Below are 19,196 nucleotides of genomic sequence, written 5' to 3'. Positions count from 1 at the left end.
TGCCGTGTTGGGGAGCGAGGCCTGGTAAGGCCTTGTCGACCTTGGGAGACGGAGGCTGCCGGCGATCGTTCCAGCATGAGTTTCTATTGTTCCAAGGAGAGTAGTAAGATAGTCTTTTGCTAATTTCTTTTAGTTGCTAGATCTCAGGCTACTGATTGGGATATATATATATTTTATTTTGATTTTGTTCCTTTTCCCTTCCCCCTTCCCTTTCCCTTATGAAATTGTATATATATTTCAATTGTATATAACTGTAATATAAGGGTAAATATATTTATATATATTGCTTTAGCTGTCTCTCTCTCATTTCAGTTTTCTTGGTTGTTTTTCTCCCTCTTCTCCCTGAGGTTTGGGGGGGGAGGGGGACTTCTTGTGGTAAGGTTTGAAGACTTGGCAGGGAGCCAGCTTCAAACCATATCAGGCTATTAGAAAGCATCCAAAGAGGGTGGTGAAGGGGCCTTGAGGGGAAGCCATAGGAGGAGTGGCTGAGGTGACTTGGTCTGTTCAACCTGGAGAAGAGGAGACTGAGGGGAGACTTCATTGCAGTTACAGCTTCCTCATGAGGGGAAGAGGAAGGGTAGACACCGATCTCTTCTCTGTGGTGACCAGTGACAGGATTCACAGGAATGGCCTGAAGTTTTGTCAGGGAAGGTTTAGGTTGGATATTAGAAAAAGGTTCTTCACCCAGAGGGTGGTTGGGCACTGAAATAGGCTCCCCAGGGAAGTGGTCACAGCACCAAGCCTGACAGAGTTCAAGAAGTGTTTGTACAACATTCTTAGGCACACGGTTTGGCCCTTGGGGATGGTCCTGTGCAGGGCCAGGAGTTGGACTCGACGATCCTTGAGGGTCCCTCCCAACCCAGCATATTCTGTGTTTCTGTGAAAACTGTCCTACACATAAAAGTTCTGTGAAAGTGTGACTTTCAATGGTAACAATATGGAAGTGACACAGCTAGGAGGGTAGAAGTATTAGTGTAAATGTAGTTATACAACAGACATAGCCTTCCTGCTGCTTCTTTCATCTACATGTCCTGTGTAAAGCTTCTCAGCAGAACCACTGTTTTATTAGTACAGGTAGATTAGGTGTACACCACTCAACAAAATGTGACTTCTAATATAAAACCCAAGTAAGTTTCCGGGTTGGACAGAGAAAGACCAGTGGAAACCTATGGCATAAATATGTCAAAACATAGATGATTATACCTTTAAATGGTGATTAATGATACCATGAACTATGCTAACCTTAGATTTCAGTTTCAGCAGCCTCCAGTGGTATGCTCCCTTTTCAGTCTCAGTGGTAAACTTCTGTAAGGTTCTGTGGGTTATTTGGCTCTGCAGATGTTAGTTTACCATGATGGTGAAAGTCTGAAAAGTCAGAGAGTATCACAGGTGAGCATCCTTCACTTTTCCTACTGAGTTAAACCAATTTTATGTGTTGGCAGGTGCTGACTGATCTTTCAAAGTAGGTTTGAGGTGATCTCTCAGAGAAAAGAGGTCTTCCCTTATTCTGAAGGAAGACAAAATATTTTGCTAGTCTTGGTACTGACACAGAGCAGCAGAGTGTTGCTACTAATAACATGTTAGAAACTGACATGATTTCATAAAGAGGGAAAGGCATGTCTTGTTTTCCCCTGTTCAGAAGGGGAAATTCCACCATGCCTACTGCATACCATCTGTTGCAAAAAATCTCACAGAAAACATTTAAAAGAATTTATTTCTCTTAAATCAGTCTTTGGGTCGATTCTTCCAGGAATCTGCAGCACTATGGATGGATTTCTGTTACCAGAAGAACTGAATTTGAGAATTAATTCTAAATATTTATTTAAGCCAACATTTTTTTTTATCCTTTTTATGCTTTCATTTTTTTATAGGTTCAGTTTCTTAGGACTGTTGTAGAAATGGCTTTCATGGGCATATCCAGTGTAGTGCAGAGCATAAGGAGATTCTACAATCATGTTTGTAAAGTTCCAGCAATAACATATCTGCCATCAGGCTATATTGGTATTTGCAAAATAATATACAATTAAACAACTGAAAATTATTGAATGTGCAAGCTAAAATTCACTAATAACTAATGGTAAGGCTTTTAACTATGGAATTTGATAATGCAGTTTTTGTCATTGCACTTACTGTTATTCCTCTGTGATTTTCTGTTTTAAGAAAAGGCATGGTGGGAAGAAAATGGAAAATAGCTTACAAATTTCAGAGTTCTTTGACTTCTGTATATATGAGTACCTTATGCAGATATTATTTGATCAGGCACAGCCTGGAATATGGCCACCCCAAACAAGGCCACAGAAGACAAACTGCGAAGCTTAAAAGAACACCTACTATTGATAGGAACATTTTAGAGGAACTTGGGCATTTAATGAACACTGAACTACTAAGGTACAAAAGAGCAGTGGATCTTTTCTTCAAGAGTTAAAAAAAACATAGCAAAAAAAAAGAAAACATTGCACAAGCTCTGTTTTACAAAATCTAATTTTCTCAAGTATTCACTCACTAGTTAAATGAAAGCTATTTGCTATAGAATGAAAAAAACTAGTGCATCTCCATACCATGCCAAATACTGACCTTTTAAATTCTAACCTTTTAGCAACATGCTTGTTTAACCCAAAAATATTATTACTTTATGAGGAACATAAACCAAAAAAACCAAAGTATAGGAGTACCAAAGCTAACTGCTTCACATCTCTGTGAAAAGCCTGTTAGTTTTCAAGTTTGTCAGGAAGAGACAAGTGTTGGAAAATTCTTTGTGACTGATTCTAGATTTTCTATATAATTTGGAAAACTGGTGAGCTGAATTTGGAGAGCTTCTAGCCATTCTCCCTCGTCTTGATTTCTGGAATGCAAGGAATAACTGGTATCTACTGGAATGTTCTTAGATCTGCAGGAGTGGAAAATAAATTCTTGAAAAGATAGTCAATGAGAGCCAGAGATCAGTAGGACTCTACAAGTGGGCCAGTTGAACTGAGTTATGTTATTATTGCCACAAGCCAACAATAAGTATTTTAACAAATGGGGGACACGCGGGGGTCTTAGTTTCATTTGAAACAGCAGCTTAGCAAAATCAACAAGTGCCCGAAATTGCCAAAAAGAGATCTGAAACAAAAGTAAATTTTCTGATAAAAATCATAGTGAATAAAGAAATGTTGGACTCCCAGTTAAGTCAAAAGGCTAGTCTGCACCTGCAGAGGTACATTTGGTTCATTTTATATAGCAGCAAATAACACTTTTCCTGCATTAATTTGAGGTCAAAACTGCTTAAGAGAAACATTTTCTACTGACCAATCCCTTTGAGCCACTTTTTCTCTGGTAATCTTGCAAAAGGACTCAGTGGAAAGTTGCTGTGGTCATTCTTATTGCTTACAGAAAAAGCTGATTGAACTTTTTACCTTTTGGTTATGCTTTTGATCTGTAGCCCACATGATCTCATTAAGATCATATTATTTAGCTTAAACTTCACATACTTGACCATTTCTCACAGTAGCCCCAGGCTGGGTGCAGTGTAATATTGTTCATGCCGGCTTCCTGGCATGGCAACATGTCATAAAGTATCTGCTGGGATATGACAGAAGAGGTAGGTTGGGGGATGGAAGATGGAATAAAGAGGCTCAGACACTGAAGAGAGATTGCAAGGAGAGGTCAGTGCCCATCAGATGGTACGATACTGAATACCAATTACTCAGGAATGCTCAGCGTGGGCTGCCTGATGCAGATTGCAATAAATCTTATGGCAGGCATTAGGAACACCTGGTTTCAGATGAGAACGCTTTTCTTAGGTTCATCTAAATCAATCCTCTTTCTTCCCCTTCCCTGCACTGATCTCTATCTAGTGGGGGGAGGAAGGGGAAAAACAACAGGCAGGTGATCTTATTATGGGTCTTGACAGCTTCACTAATGCAAAACAGGTAAGAGGCAGAAGACACAAAAACAAGAGGGTTTAACCAGTGCAATAGCTCCTGTCATCTACCTTGCGATTTGAGAGGACCTTCTTTAACAACTGCCTTCAAATTGGCACATGTCACAACACTGGATTTTGTCTAGCCCACACTCAGATGTCAGATGAGCTTGATGGTCATGAGTCCATCCATTAAAAGCTTTTAACATTGCTGACCTCCTGGATAGCTTGGGTCCATTGTTCTACCAGGAGAAGAAGCAGAGAAGTAAACATAATTCAGCCACTGTCAGCTCTACTCATCTAAATCATAATAGTGATTTCAGGGAACTGACTTCAGCCACACTCACCATGGTTCTATCCTGCTTTTAAAAGACAAAAGGATAGCTCCCAAATTATGCATATTTTTAACAAGTTCATGAGCATTACAATTGACTGTTTATAGATTTGTATCTTTTTATTTTGCTGTCTGAGAAGGTGTAAGGTCTGATTTAAGCATTTTGTCTGGACTGAAATATCAGTAGGCTCTTTCTCCTGCAACCTGCTCTCATAAAAGTTGCTTAATCTCTCAGATATCTCTACTGTTCCATGAAATTCTGCTGATATTGGTTAATAGACTTAAAATTTACCAAGGCAGGAGAGGTATACACACTTGCACATGAAGAGATAGAAACTTATTTCATTAAATTGTTCCTTGGCAAGTAGCCTGAAAATCAGTCATTGGCAGATGGGGTCTTCCCTTTTGAAGAACTCCCATGAGTTTCCCTGAGAGAATTTCTCATGCAACAGATAAACATACGACCCAGTTACAAATGAAGAACGTATTCATGGATTCACAGTGGCCTAAAGACATGTGACTGTCCCAGCATTGTTGTGTATCAGCATCCATTGCAAACAGACACCCAGTTCTGACCCTGGCAAACACAGCCGTAAATTTCCATCATCAGAAAGGCCAATTTAGGGCCTTGAGCAAGGAAGTAAACAGAATACAGTCTTCACACTTGCACTTAGTGGCAGTTTGGAGCTTGCTGGGTTCCCCATTTCACCTCATGAGTATCCGCTGTATTCCCAAGAGCTCCAGGCAGAGGGCACACTTCACGTGCCAGCCTGAGGCACATGTAACTACCCACACTAGTGGCTGTGTGTAATAAAAGCACTGGAGACTCTGCCACATACGATCATTTCAGTAATGGTTCTCACCGGGCTACCTCACTCATAATCTTCTCCCCCTGGTATATACAGCGGCACCACAACTCAGGGTACTCAAAGCTACAGGAGCCACTGAAAAACTTCACACTAAATTAAGTACAATTAGCAGAGCAAACATCACTACTGCTAGCCTCATAGTCTTGTAATTATTCTGACAGCACTTATTATTTGGGCCATTTCTCAAATCAGTGGTCTTTGCAAATGAATATCATAATAATTAAGTCATTTTTCAAATAGAGCATCCCAGGGTACAGTGGAGATTGGGGAAGAAAGAGTTAGATCTAATTCAAATAAACATTGCAGTCCCACTCATCGGACTCTGTCAGGTGAATGCCAGAAGGACAGTTACAAGAAGAACTCACGACCTGGTTCTTCCCGAATAAATTAGTGTTACTGAATTTTTGAGTCATGTCCAAATGGCACTGCTACACAGACTGCAGGAGAAAATCTGGCTAGTGATGTAAATAGGCATGTGCCAGACTGCCCCTGTCCAGCAGTAGATCTCTCATATATGTTGGTCCTCAGTGGGTCTGTGAAACTCAGTGTCATTATGGGATGATGTAACTGAAGTGCACAACCTTTCAAGCACAGCTTAAGGCAGATTTTCTCACTGCTTGGCAGCCCCTGTTCCATGCCCATTGCTGCCTATGAAAGCACTCTGCACTTAGCCTCAGGCTTATATTTAACATCCCTCACCTAAAGAGTTTGCTGGAATAGGAGCCAGCCTGGCTAGACTGAATACTGTGCTTTAGTGTCTGAAGTGTATCACTGGAACCACAGGGATACAATGCATTCTTAGGACCACAATTATCTTGAGATCAGATGTAGGATGGGTTAGCACTGTCAGCATCTCAAATTCCTTCTGAAGCCAATTGGGTCTGTCCATCTTTGCAGCTCTGGGAACTTGTTAGCTCTACTGCTGTTTTAGTGCCCAAATATAGATGGAGGTGACTGACTTCAAGCAACAAGGGTCAGAAAACTGCAGCTAGTACAGCTAACAGTGTAATTATTTGAACAGGTTCATCACCTTTCCTACTATATACTGACTTAGCTCTGCTGTGTGACAAAGTGGTGGCAATTTGTTCCATTTTCAACAACCCCAAGAATAAGGGTGAACTGAGGACTCATCTGTTGAGAGCATCAAAATATCTAAGTGTGAAGTGACTGGAAATGACAAGATCTCATCTCAGAAATAAACTCCAACAATAAAAAGATTCACATTTGTGGTAATTCTGAGGCCAGGCATGGATAAGTGCCTGCAGTGATGAGGGGTAAATGGCCAAATAAAAACTACAAGAAAAGCTATCAGAGGATAATCTTCGTAGTTAAAGTGTGTAGTTTTGACTCCTTAGTTCACAATTTATTACTACTGAAGGTTTTCCACATACTTAAAGACCAGAGGCATACAGAGTCTTAGACAAGGGAACACCGGATGTATTTCTCAGAGAGGAGGGGCCACTAGGTGGCACAAAAGTTGCCTAATTTAAGCAAATTCTCTGGTTTTGAGATTTTGGAAAAAGACCCTTCGACGGGGTAAACTACAGTTTTATAAATACAACCCTGTAATGCAAAGAGCAAAGGAAACTTTCTAAACTGGTATTTAGAAGGTTGAGATTCCTTAGGTCCATTCTGTACATTGTAGGATTAGTGTAGTTCTGCTATTAATGTCTCCTCTCTCAAAAAAAAAAAGCTGTTTTGTTTTTCAAAATAAGAAGAGAAGAAAAACATAAAACCAACACAATGCTTTTTGTATGACAAACCAGAAAAAAATGCATAATCAGAAAGAGCTGACAGATTGATAGCGCTAAAATGTGTAAGTAAATATGATGTGCTAAAAAAATAGTATTGTGCACTGCTGTGTGGTACAGTCTTCAGAAAGCTGCACTGGCAATTTATATTGACCTCAAGGATGTAGGATTATTTTTGAAAGAGTTGAGAATGACATCAGGAAAAAAGAAGGAAGAAGAAAATTATACATAGTGGAAGAGGTGGTAGCAGTGAGAATTTATAATCTGAGAGGCAGTCAGCCATTGTAAAGTCATCCTTACCAATCATATCTCTGAGGCACTTAAATATTGCCCTCATTAATAAAACAGAAACAACTGAAGACCAAACACTTTGGCCTCAGAGGACATGCAAGGAACATCCCAGAATTCATCTGACCCTCTGGACATACAGAATGTTGCACAATTTGCTGCTGGGGCTACCAAATGTCTGAGCAACGCTTTATACACTACATGAACATCCACGGAGTCATTCTGGTCAAGGAGAGTCAACTTACAATCTGAAATCGTTTTTAATGAGAAGACTTTGATGGGCATTATGTCAGCTTCTTTCAACCTTGGGTTTTTGATTGACTGCTGAGGACTGTCCTTTAGATGATAACAAGGATGTTGTCAGTCCTGCACAGATAGCTGGCACCAGGCTTGAATGCAAAAGCAAGTAGTGTGTACATCATACAGGCACTTTCTACATAAGAATGAATTTCAGCTAGAATTAATTTCACTGTAGTACTATTTACAAAACAATTATGGATGACACTTTAAAAATTAGTTGCTCCTTCTGAGATGAACTATGGGTCCAATCACACAAGTGTAGCTCTTGATATCAGCATTGTGGTAGGCAGACCCTAGCATGATACTATTGCAGTCACCAGCATTGATTACAGTAGCTTGTGAGCTGATAATATGAAATAAAGGAGAGAAGGTTGATTTCCTGCATTGCTTATGCAATTTTTGGAAGGATTTTCAGAAGCACTTCAGTGCTCTGTCTTTGTTTCTTGAAATTCAATCTAAAAGGGAACTGCATTGGACGAGGAGTTAAGTGTTTAAAACCAGAGGAGAGGAAAGGAGAGGAGGGAAGGGGAGGGGAGGAAAACCTTTGTCAATGACAGCTTTTTCAGAGAAAACAGAGCTTTTATACTGAATTTGTGTTGAATATTCAGAGTCCTAGAAACATGATAACATGTTGGAAAAGAAGTATTGTTTTTATAAAAGGACTTATATGAATAAGATTTTGAATTCTACAGCAGCACATCTAAGTACATAATTGCTACACTCACCAAGCCATACATTTAAATGATTGGAGCTTAAAAGCTATGACTGGAATGTACAAAAAATATGGATTCTCTCTATACTTTTCTTCATGACATAAAGAATCATCACATGATCAGTCTGAAAATACCATTTATCTGCTGGGAAAAATTATCCCCAGTTCCCACTAGATTGCATTTGATATTAGCATTCTACTTTTAAGCAGTTTATAAAGGTTAACAAATAATTAATGGATGTTATAAGCTCATTTCAGATATGATCAGTGTACGTAACAGATGCATATCAGCATGTGCATTTGTAGTTGGTTATGTGCTATTGGGCTGGTGTAGTCCATTTATTAAAACAGCTGCAAATAATTTAGTAACCCTTTCTACACTTCTTATATCTGGAAGAATAACATGAAGTGTGACCAAAAAAGGAAGAAAATTCTTTCACTTCCTCAGCAGTACAAACCAGTTTAGTCCGACTTTGGGTTGGTCCTAACTAACCACTCAGCCTTATCATTATTTTAATTCTAGAATCTATTAAATGAGATACAAATCTTTAATGTGAGAGAGGAACAATCCTCTGAAACAACAAGACAGATTAGCATTTGACAACAAATCTTAAGGCATTAAACTTACATATTGTAAATGCAGACATATGTAAGAAAGATTTGTGGTACAATGCATCTTGTCCTTTTCCCACTGTGTCACTCACTGGGAAACTGGAACATACAGGAATTTTTGGGAGCTGTTGAGCATGATATAGGTCAAGTATAGAATTTTCTGCCCATTTTTGATTTGACCAAACCTGAGGTGGTTTTTTGTTTATTTTTGTTTTAAAAAAATATATTCTGATCAAAGACTCTAAGTAGGTAGAGGTAAATAAAAGGGGATATACCTGTCTGTACCAGCTAAAATTATAAATTCTGTCTTATTCAAGCTAGAAGTGAAAAAAATCTTTCTGCTTGAACTGGCTGTTGGCTTCAATGTTGCTCTGCCTAGGGACTCAGACAGACCAGGATGGTGAGATTTGCAAACTCTTTTTTGTTCATCTCCCTCAGGAAAACAAGAAGTGTCTAATATCATGTCCCTCATATTTTCCTTTCTAACCTAATACTTACCTTTGTCTTATTCTTTAGTCCACCATGATATTTAGGATCTTAGTCCCACAAAGGGCAATATCTAAGCTGCTTCTCAATTAAATCCTTTCTGGAAGATCAGGAACTCTCCCCAATGTATTTCTGTGAAACAGGGACCAAGTTTTTCTAAATACTTTTGCCAAAACATTAGTCAAAGTGGATTTATTGCTTTCAGAAATACATATTCATTTAATGATTAACAGCAACAACCAGCAGTAGTAGCAGTAGCAGCAGCAGTAGCAACAGCAGCAGCAGTAGTAGTAAAATAAATATACCTCATCCATGCCTGAAGGTTAATTTTTTTGGGTTTTGAGAAAATGGTAAAAACTGGTTAGTTGAATAGTAACCAGTAAGATGGCAGCAGTGAAGGAGAAAAATGAAATAAGGGCCACTTGAAAATCATTGCCTATTTTAGCTTAGAACAGGATCCAGACTTAAGTCTGAACTGACCAAGTAGTCTGCTTACTTAATTTTACCCACTTAACAGCCACCAATAATTGGAAATTTGTTTCACTGCTCATTAGGGGCTCATTAAGATTTTATTTTGACCAATACACCCCACATTGCTTGCACGTGCAATTTCTCCAGTTTGAGTTGTTGGAAACCTCAAGTCCCAGCATTTCCACAGGGATTTCTGAGATCCTGTAACACTCTCTTTTTCTGCCATGAGGACTAAGGAGAAAACTCTGGCCCCTGAAGACAATGACAAAACTGAAATTAGCACGGTGAAATCAGAACTTGAGTTGCACAGTATATCTTTCATATTCTTATCTCTATTTCTTCCTGATTCCTCAGATTTATTGCACTTCCAAAGGATGATGTGTTAATTAACTAATCAGTGCATAGCATTTTCTTTTTAACATAAAAAGCTGTTGTTTTACTTAATCATTCACCATGTCAAGGAGCTAAAAAAGAATATGTTGAGGGGCTTGTCCTTGATTAAAACATAAAATGTGGCAATAAATATTTTTTATTGGTTATAATACCTTTACTTTATTAGGAAGATAACAGACTGCTGCTTAACTGAACATGAAATATTCATTTAAAAGAAAAATATATGATAGGGAGTTATTTCTGTTGTGTCTGCCTGTTTTTTATGTCTTCTTGTCTTCCTTTAAAAATCTGAGTTTTTCTAGTTTGTTTCATATTAACTAATTGATATGGTATTACCCAAGTCAGTGCAGAGAAGCAGCAGATTTTGAACTGATGTTAGGACTTGTTTTACTTGCTTGTCAATGCTATACCATCGTCATCATCCCTCTGGTATATAGATTTGTTAAGAGGAATGAAAAATGAAAAATAACTTTCAGCACTGATTTCAGAAAAATCTTAAAAGTGTTTGATATAGAGTATATATACCCTGTATTTTATATATGCTCTGTCTACTTTCTATCTGATGTAAAGTATTTGAAACATGCAGGTGCACGTGCGCTTAGTGCCTATAAGGATGAATTGAAAGATGTACCAAAATACTTTACTGAACTGGGGGAGGACGACACACATCTCATTTCAAAAATCAGCTATAAATACGTTGTAATTATTTTGATAAAAATCCATCTAAAACTTTATAGCAAGTTCTACATTTTGAGAAAAACCTTAGTGCTCTAAGAGGTTTATTGTGCATTACAATATTTATAAAATCAAACAAAAGCTTATTTTTCAAGTATGTTTTACAGGATCTTTATTTCTAACTCCACCAATGCTACGTAGTTGGGTCTCTTATATTCCTACTTCTCATTTAATAAAAAAAAATCTTATTACTGTAAAATTCCATTACTCTCATGCCTCCCTATGTAGTACAATGTTAAGTACACTACAATACCGAGTCCCAGATGGAATACAATGCTGTAATTCAATCGAGGGATCCTGCTAATGTCCCACACTGAAGAATATAGCTTAAGGGTTTGGGTATGGTAGCAAACCTCTCAGCCTGGAGACTGAATTACAACCTGACTATTCAATCTGGGCCATTGTGCCATTGTTTGTAATGTACAGGACCCTGATTATGTGTAATACTTCTGTAAAACAATTATTACAATAAAAAGGAGAAAGTAAGAGCACTGTAAATCAAAGTTTGTCCATAAGAATTATGCTATTATAGGACAGTTGGAGTTACAATGAGCATAATACAGAAAGAGAACGTTTGCAAAATGTGTTAAAAGTTGCATGGAAGGTCTACCAAACAAGGGTTCAATCCAGCCTTCCCCACTTCTATTAGAAAGAATCACTAGTTAACTTCTCAAAGAAGATAAATTAATTGCTGTGGGTAGGTTTGGGTCTTGATTTAGTTGTGGACGTAGTCATGAGTATTATAATTTTCTTCCTTTAGATGTCTAGTCTCACATTTGACCCTGAAGCCACCTGCCAAACTTCCAGCTGACCCTTGTAGCACCCAGAATCTCCAGTCCCACCAGTCCCACAGTAAAGCTTACTCACCACCAACAGCTCTGTCTCCTGGCACCACCAGAAGCGCATGAGTCATGACAGAGCTGCGCAGCTCATGTTGAAGGCCTTTCTGGATCTGCAGAGGCCAAATTCCTCATCATCACCTCTAAAGGCGTCTTTCTCTTCACCCCGCCAGCCACGTGCTTCTGCCTTCTCTCTTGTACTGGTCCTGGCACAGACCTTGTAAAGCCAATGCAAGGAGCTAAACCAATCAAAATCAGCCATACAAAACCAAAGAAAAGAGATTTTGGCTGGCTTAGTTCCTTGAAGAAGCCCTTCATGGATTTATCAAACACGCAGGAGTACCAATTTCAGGGTGGCAATGGGGATGTTCATCTCGGGATACAGCAAGAGGTAGTCAAAAACCAATCTGGTTCAGCGTATGGTGTAATCATGCTGTGGTTTCAGTTGCTTTTGTTGCTCCTGCTCTGTTTTTAGTGAAATATTGAGAGACCAGTGGAGCCAGGCATAGAAAAAGTAAGCATAGCTCTCTAGCTCAGCAATTACATCACTGGCCAAGGTTTATTTTAAACTGGACAAATTTAAATTGGAAAAACAGAAAAGAGAGTAGTACTGTTTCGCAGCATTTTAACAGCTGTGCGACAGAGTTACCCAAAACCTTCTCCATCCCTCAAACAACATTTGTCTGAACACAGGAGCTGGTTTTAAAACTATGCCAATCTGTTAACCTTTCAGTGCAGAATACACTCGTACTAGATCAATACATCCAAGTTATGCAGACACCAAGGAAAAAATGTAATTGGTTAAATGAATGGCCTTCACTGTCACAACAGAGCGGAATGAGACCTGAAAGGAGGCTTGTTATGGTGCACCCCTTTGAGCCAAGGTGCGCTGAATGTGCTGGACTGCTGGGTCATTGAGGTGTCACAAAGTTGTGGATTACCAAGTACCTCTCTTATGTTCTCCTTGTTGTCAAACACTCTGTACCTTCACAGAATTACCAATAAAACAGTCATAGCAGCAGATTAGGTTTAAAAATCTACTTAATGTAGCATGAAATTTAGAGTGTATGCTCCAGCGATCAGAGCTGCAGTGTTGACCCATTATGCTCTGCAGTCACATTCTTCCGTTTTCAGCCTTTGAAACCACAAAGGGAGGGGGAACAAATAACACACACTTGCAACCCTTTTCTCTTGTGTTTTTTTGGTTGTGTTGTTTTTGTGGGTTTTTTCTTAAAGTTGTAGTTCGTACTGCCTGTGAGGGTTTGCTTAGGGCTTTGCTTAACTTTGCTTAATAGGATACATTATGGCCATTTGTTGTGCTTTGTGGAAAAGCAGACTTGGCTTTTCAGACTCATGGAAAGGAAGCACCTTTTTAATTTTTCAGGAACCAGGGCTTAGCAAAACTGGGCTGTCATCCTATGTGAGTTAAGAACATTCAAAGCTTTGTCCTTTAGCATACAGTGAAATGTACTTCACTGAAAGTCAGGGAGGCAGAAGATAGCACAGTTGCTTGTGTTGCAAGTCAGAAACCTGCAGCTGTACTAAAAAGGTACATGTAAGATATTCTTCCCTGCTTTAGCAGTTATGCTATATTATTAAATGTGAATTGTTTTCTACATATTCATCCTCTTCTCTGGGTTGATAAGAAATAAATAACACATATTCAGTAGTCAAAAAAGTTCAACGAGACTGTTTATGTACGTGAAATCTATTTTTAATCTCTGATTGGATGTGCCTCTTGACATTAGCAGCTAGTTTAACTTTGCATTTGGGAGCCTAGACTGAGTTGTTTTTCCACAGAAACGTGCAGATCTAAGGTCCAGTATTATTAGGTTAACAGGAGAAGAGATCAATTTATGTCCCTATTAAAAAATTACTAGATACACCATCCTATTTTCAAAATGTAACCAAAGAATTTTCACTTTCACAGTGAAATAAAGAATGCTGAAGGAGGGAGTGGTCTTCAGTCTTTGTCTGGCAGACTAGTATTTTTCTTTTTTTGGTTATATATTCTAGAGAAAACAGAGACCTTCTGTTCCTCTGTACTTTTTGCAAGAATACAGACCATAAACATACATCTCACAAAACTCTTATTCCTACACAGAGATACCTTGAAAAATCAAGTACATTCATCTCATGTTACTGTTGAGAACAGCAACTTGTGCTATTTGAGACTTAACTGCCATGTATTGAAGCCTTCACAAAAGACCAAAAATAGTTCTAATTTCAAAAAGTGGGGCTCAGAAGTGATTGCACCCTGTACATATATTTCTGCTGCATGTTTCTATTCCCTATCACAGAAATAATAGAGAATGTTGCAAAAGAAGGGTGTTACCAGTATCTAACTGTTTATACCACATATACTGATGAAAAGAATTAATAACCATCGTTAAATTTTCCAGGGGATTTTAAGAAATCCAGAGCTACATAGATACGCATTTGAACTGCTGCCAAATTATTACATTTCTTACATTTGGTAGCCTTCTCTAAGCATGAAACAATTTTCTGCTGTATCTTCAACTGTGAGAATACCATCAGAGGACAGGGATATCATTTCCCAGATTCCACTCCCACCTGTGAAACAGCTCCAGGGGTACAGAGCTGTAACCACAATGAGAATCTGGCCTTGTCTACTGAAGTGAGGACAGCACTCAAACATGTGTGATAGTATTTGGTCACAGACTTTGTGATAATAGGCTGGAGAAGAGTTAGAGGAACCATAGTACTTCCATTTGAACCCACTACTATGACACCTACACTCTAGATCAAGGGATGCTGAAATGACCACACAACTGGGAAGTCCTTTTCACACTGCAGTGGTTCTGAGCCGCTAATGGTCCTGACAGCACTTGCAGTGTCTAATGCTTTTCTTTATACCCCCTCCAGTCATTAAAAGGACAACCTTGGCTGTCAGTGCAAAGAAATTTCCATCTCTTCTGATTCAACAACCAAAAGGAAAAATACCAAAAAACATGGGGTTTTGAATCTCACAATTTTTAAGATAATTGGGTGATTTTGTGGAGCTTGGATCATGATTCTTCAGTGCTTGGTTGTGTGTTTTCTTATTAAACACTGTCAGTAAAATCACACAATAGAAGTTGGTGACATCCCTGCTGGGAAACTGCATTTTCCCCTGTGCAACAAGCTCAGGGCACTGTGGAGCCTGGTATATAAGCCAAAAGATTTCTGCATTACAGCATCAGGTTATCATAACCTATCTCCCCCTCCTTCCTACCCCCAGAACTCATCTATATGCTAATTTAACATGACTAATGCCGCCCCACAATATAATGGTTCTAATGTTTTCAGGGGAGGAAAGAGAGAGGAAAGAAGCTGACGCTCCTGTTTGATTAGTGCAGTGTCTTCTGATAAAAATCCCAGATTTTCTGATGACAAGGTCTGATTGCATCAGCACCCTGGCTACATCTGGTTCAGCGCTTAACTAAGCTTGCAGTTAGGTTTGAGTTTACATTCCTGTTAAGTATCAGTGTATTAAGAAAATGTTAAATACAATTTTCTTACCTGCTTTTGTGGAAATGACTAATCAAGCCCAGCTGTTTGTTTCAAGTGAAAGACACTGTCACTCTTATTGTCAGGGGCTAGCAACTACAATATCTGCATCTGACAGAGGTCCCCCCTGAGTTACAAGATACCTGAACTAGCTGGGATTTGGCTCCTGGGCCTTTCTGGCTCAGTCATACAGCCTGGGGAGCTTTCAGTTTCTCCACAAACATGTGTATTGATAGTCCCTCTGCCCCTTTCCCCCTTCCTCCCTCACACTCACTGTAACACTATTAAGATATCAAATGCAGCAATTACAACAAGAAAACCCTAATTAGGCAGCAGCAGCAGCTTCTGTAATAAAGGAATCAAGGAAATCTGGAGAAAGAGCTAAGACAAAAGACAACAGAGGCTTTCAAATCACAGACTTCTTGTTCTTAAAGGACTACTCACTGCAGATAATCCTCCACAAATTTCACTTCACTTGCTTTCTCTGTACTTTTCTAGGACAAAAGAAGTAATACCAACATAGAGTCCTGTGGCCATAATCAAATAATAATTGGCCTCGGAGATCACTTATGACAATCAGGGAAGTAATAAGGTTTCTGAATAATTATGAATAATTAGGCACATTTATGAATAATTACACTGTTAATAACTATCTAACACATCCAGTTTTTAAACTGTAATTCAGTCATTATTGATTGGTTAGCCATCATCTTCACTGCTGTTTCCCTACTCATTAACATCCTGATTCAGCCAGGAGCCCTGCAAGGCTGCATTTATTCTTTTGGCATGTCAGAAAAGTAACTTCTGAATCCCAAGAAAGGGGAAAACTTGTTTCACAGAGATCACATTTCACTGACCATATGGGAGGGACATTTGTGGAAAGAAAATGTCCTGGTTCCTAAATGCGATATTAAGACAGTGCAAAGATACTATGACAATGAGGAGTGCAGAAAACAGGACTGCAGTTTTGTGTCTGGAGCTTCTGACTATTTAACTTCCTATGTTTGGACTGTGAAGTTTTTGAGGCATGGAGCATCTTGTATGAAATGGACTTGGCAGAGCTGATTTGAGATCCCTCCAGCAGCAACTGGTAGAAAAAATTGGTGTTTCTTTAAGACAGAAGTACCTGGTACATAAAATTTCTGTCTGGTAAGGAAAGGTCCTGGGAGCAAGGCCGAGTCACTACTACAGTCCCAGCCAGGAACTCCAGCACAAAAAAAACCTTGCCTGCTGCTCTAGGGAGAGACTACATGCACCTGCCCATCAGCCATGCAGCTGCCACCACCTCCATCAGCACTTCTCTGTGTTCTGCCAACTCTCCTGTGGCTCAGCTGGAGCCAAAGACAGCAGGATTGCCAGGGCTCTGGCTTTGCCCAGTAACCAGCTTTGCAAGGGAAAGCTACTGCTTCTGATGTTCTCCCAAGTTCCTCAAACATTTGTTTTGTTTATATCTAGAGCTGCTCCTGGCTACATAAATTAAGTAGCTAAATGAATGCCATAGTTGCTGGGAAAACCAATAATTAAAGGTAATACTAGGAATACTATCCCAAGTAGCTCTGTTTTCAAGGGCTATTTTATTGGTTTTACACCAATTGGATGGAGTGAAGCCAATCACTCAGAAAAAGTAAATGTTGCTCCTAGCCTTCAAACAAGGAATACTCTCTGAGCTGTTTTGTTCCTTTACCTCTTATTTACACGGCACATTTCACCCTGAAGATCTGGGTCTGACACGGAACAAATGTGAGTTATGATTTTGTATGATTTCGATACCTTGGACACATGCTACCTGTTTTTGGAAAAGCATTCAGGAGAGTAAAAGATACAGAGCAGGTGCCATGAAGGTGCCATGTAAGTCCCAGTTTGAAAATAAAGTAATGCTGCAGGATGGACATTTTGCACCAGATAAAAACCAAACCAACATGGGGAAATTCCTTTTATTTCCAGGACATGTGTAGCATTCTGAGTGGGTTTTGATGAAATGTCTTTATTTATTTGGTGCCTACCAGTCCTGACATGTAGGAGAGCAAATTACATGGTGGACATAATGATAAGTGCTTCAATCATTCCAAGTATTGCTTTAAAGAGTATTAACAAAAAATAGATGCCATAGATGACACGCTACCTCTATGATTTTTACATTTCTATCCATTTCCCTGGAGAGAATGTTAATTCATTCCCTCTTTGGAGGAATTTCCTTTCTGCTTTTTCTCCATAGCTTTATGTGTCATTTCTGTGCTACAGTGCACTGTTTTTATATCTCAGATAAGAAAAAAAATAGCAAAACCATCACTTGGTTTTTGTTAAGGTTGTTAATTTTGCTAAGGTTGTGGCTCAAACCCTCTGTCACCTGCAAGGGTCAAAGCAGCCATGATAAGTTATCTCTTTCATAATCTTCAAGCATAGTCTTTCTAATCTCCTCCTGAAGGCTCAGAAAGAAGAAAATAGAAAACACTAAAACACTTAGCAGGAAAAATGAGTGAGTGAATGTTGAATGTTTGTTAAACTGGAAGTGACCATTTCTAAAAAGCAGAAAAATGTCCCAATATGTAATTCTGAGAAGGAGCCATGAAAGACTGACTAGTCTACTTTGGTTTTGACATGCTAAGATTTAGCATGAAAAATGACTAAGAAAAACTGCACTCTTCACACTTTCCCATGGGCAGAAATGACCAATCTCCATCAAAGATCTAGAAAAGTCCATTATTTTATTTTCATATAATGTCTCATTAAGCTGTGGAACTCATTACCATTAGATGTTGTGGAGACAAACATGCTAGATGGATTCAAAAAAGATTGAGAAAGTCCATTGGGACTTTCCCAAAAGACTGGGAAAGGTCCATTAGTGACCTGATGTGACCTCTAGCTCACATACTTCAAATAGAAGGAGATTAAAGTATGCCAGGTTATATATAGGCTTATACATTTCCCCTCCCCCCCCCCAAAAAAAAATAAAAAAAGAACATTTAGTTTTCTGTAGAGGTATAGATTTTGGCTATGGTTCCAGTACCAGTAGTTCATCTTCCATTTCTTTCCCTAAAACTGAACAAACAAATGGCTTGGGAATTCCCTGGTAGGACATCTGCCTCTATCATCTGGTGTAGTAGACGTATTCGAGGAAAGAGTTTCCTGTTTTAATCAAAGACAATCACTGCTACTGTGTTTCTGATGTAAACCACATTAATTTTCTCTGTAATATGTTTCCCTGATTATGTCAGTCCCCTCCACTAGGTGTGCAGCAAACAAAGTTCTTCATATTTAGGAAAAGGGAGAAGGGTGCACTGAAAGTAAAACAAAGCTTTTGCTGGGGCTTGGAAATGTCAGGTATCATTCAGAAACCCTGAGTTTCCTTTCTGGTATTTGTCACTCTGACTGAATTTTGAGTGTGGCAAATATTAATGATTGAGTAAACGATCAAAGTCCTGCATGGACTCACTGAGAAAAATAAGTAGGTGAATGGTTGTTCATTTCCATCTTGTGTTGTTTGATTCTGTTTCAAGAGGATTGCTTTTTGCTCTGTGTTGGTTTTGTGGTCTACATGAGAATTTTCTGTTTTAATTTGTGCCAACTCTGGGCTATCATTTTATCGATCTCATTTTTCTAGAGTCCTAACTAGGCCAACCCACAGTAGCATATACAGCATTTGACCAAACAATGCACCAAGCTGTCTTTTCCCAGATCTAGCACACATTGGCAATCACCATTTCACTGAGCTCTGAAGCACCCCTAAAAACATTTTCCTGAGCATGAACATCTCTAGGATCTGTCTCCCTAGCACTAGACTCTACAAGGCTTTTTGTATATTCCTGCTTTCATGTCACAGAGAAATACCATCTTGCAGCTGGTGTCTGTACTAGGGGGGCAGAGAAATGTGAAAGACCAATCTTCTTTGAAAGTGAAAAAGTCACCTTGCACACAGCCACCTGGGGACCCTGCACCCTCCTCGCCTCTCCCCAGTTGTGTATGACACTGTGCCCCAGGCCATGCTAACTTCCCCC

Source organism: Lepidothrix coronata, unplaced genomic scaffold (assembly GCF_001604755.1).
Source record: "Lepidothrix coronata isolate B3197 unplaced genomic scaffold, Lepidothrix_coronata-1.0 Scaffold23, whole genome shotgun sequence".
Lineage (NCBI taxonomy): Eukaryota > Metazoa > Chordata > Aves > Passeriformes > Pipridae > Lepidothrix > Lepidothrix coronata.
The sequence above is the reverse complement of the archived record's forward strand: the minus strand, read 5'-3'. Positions refer to the sequence as shown.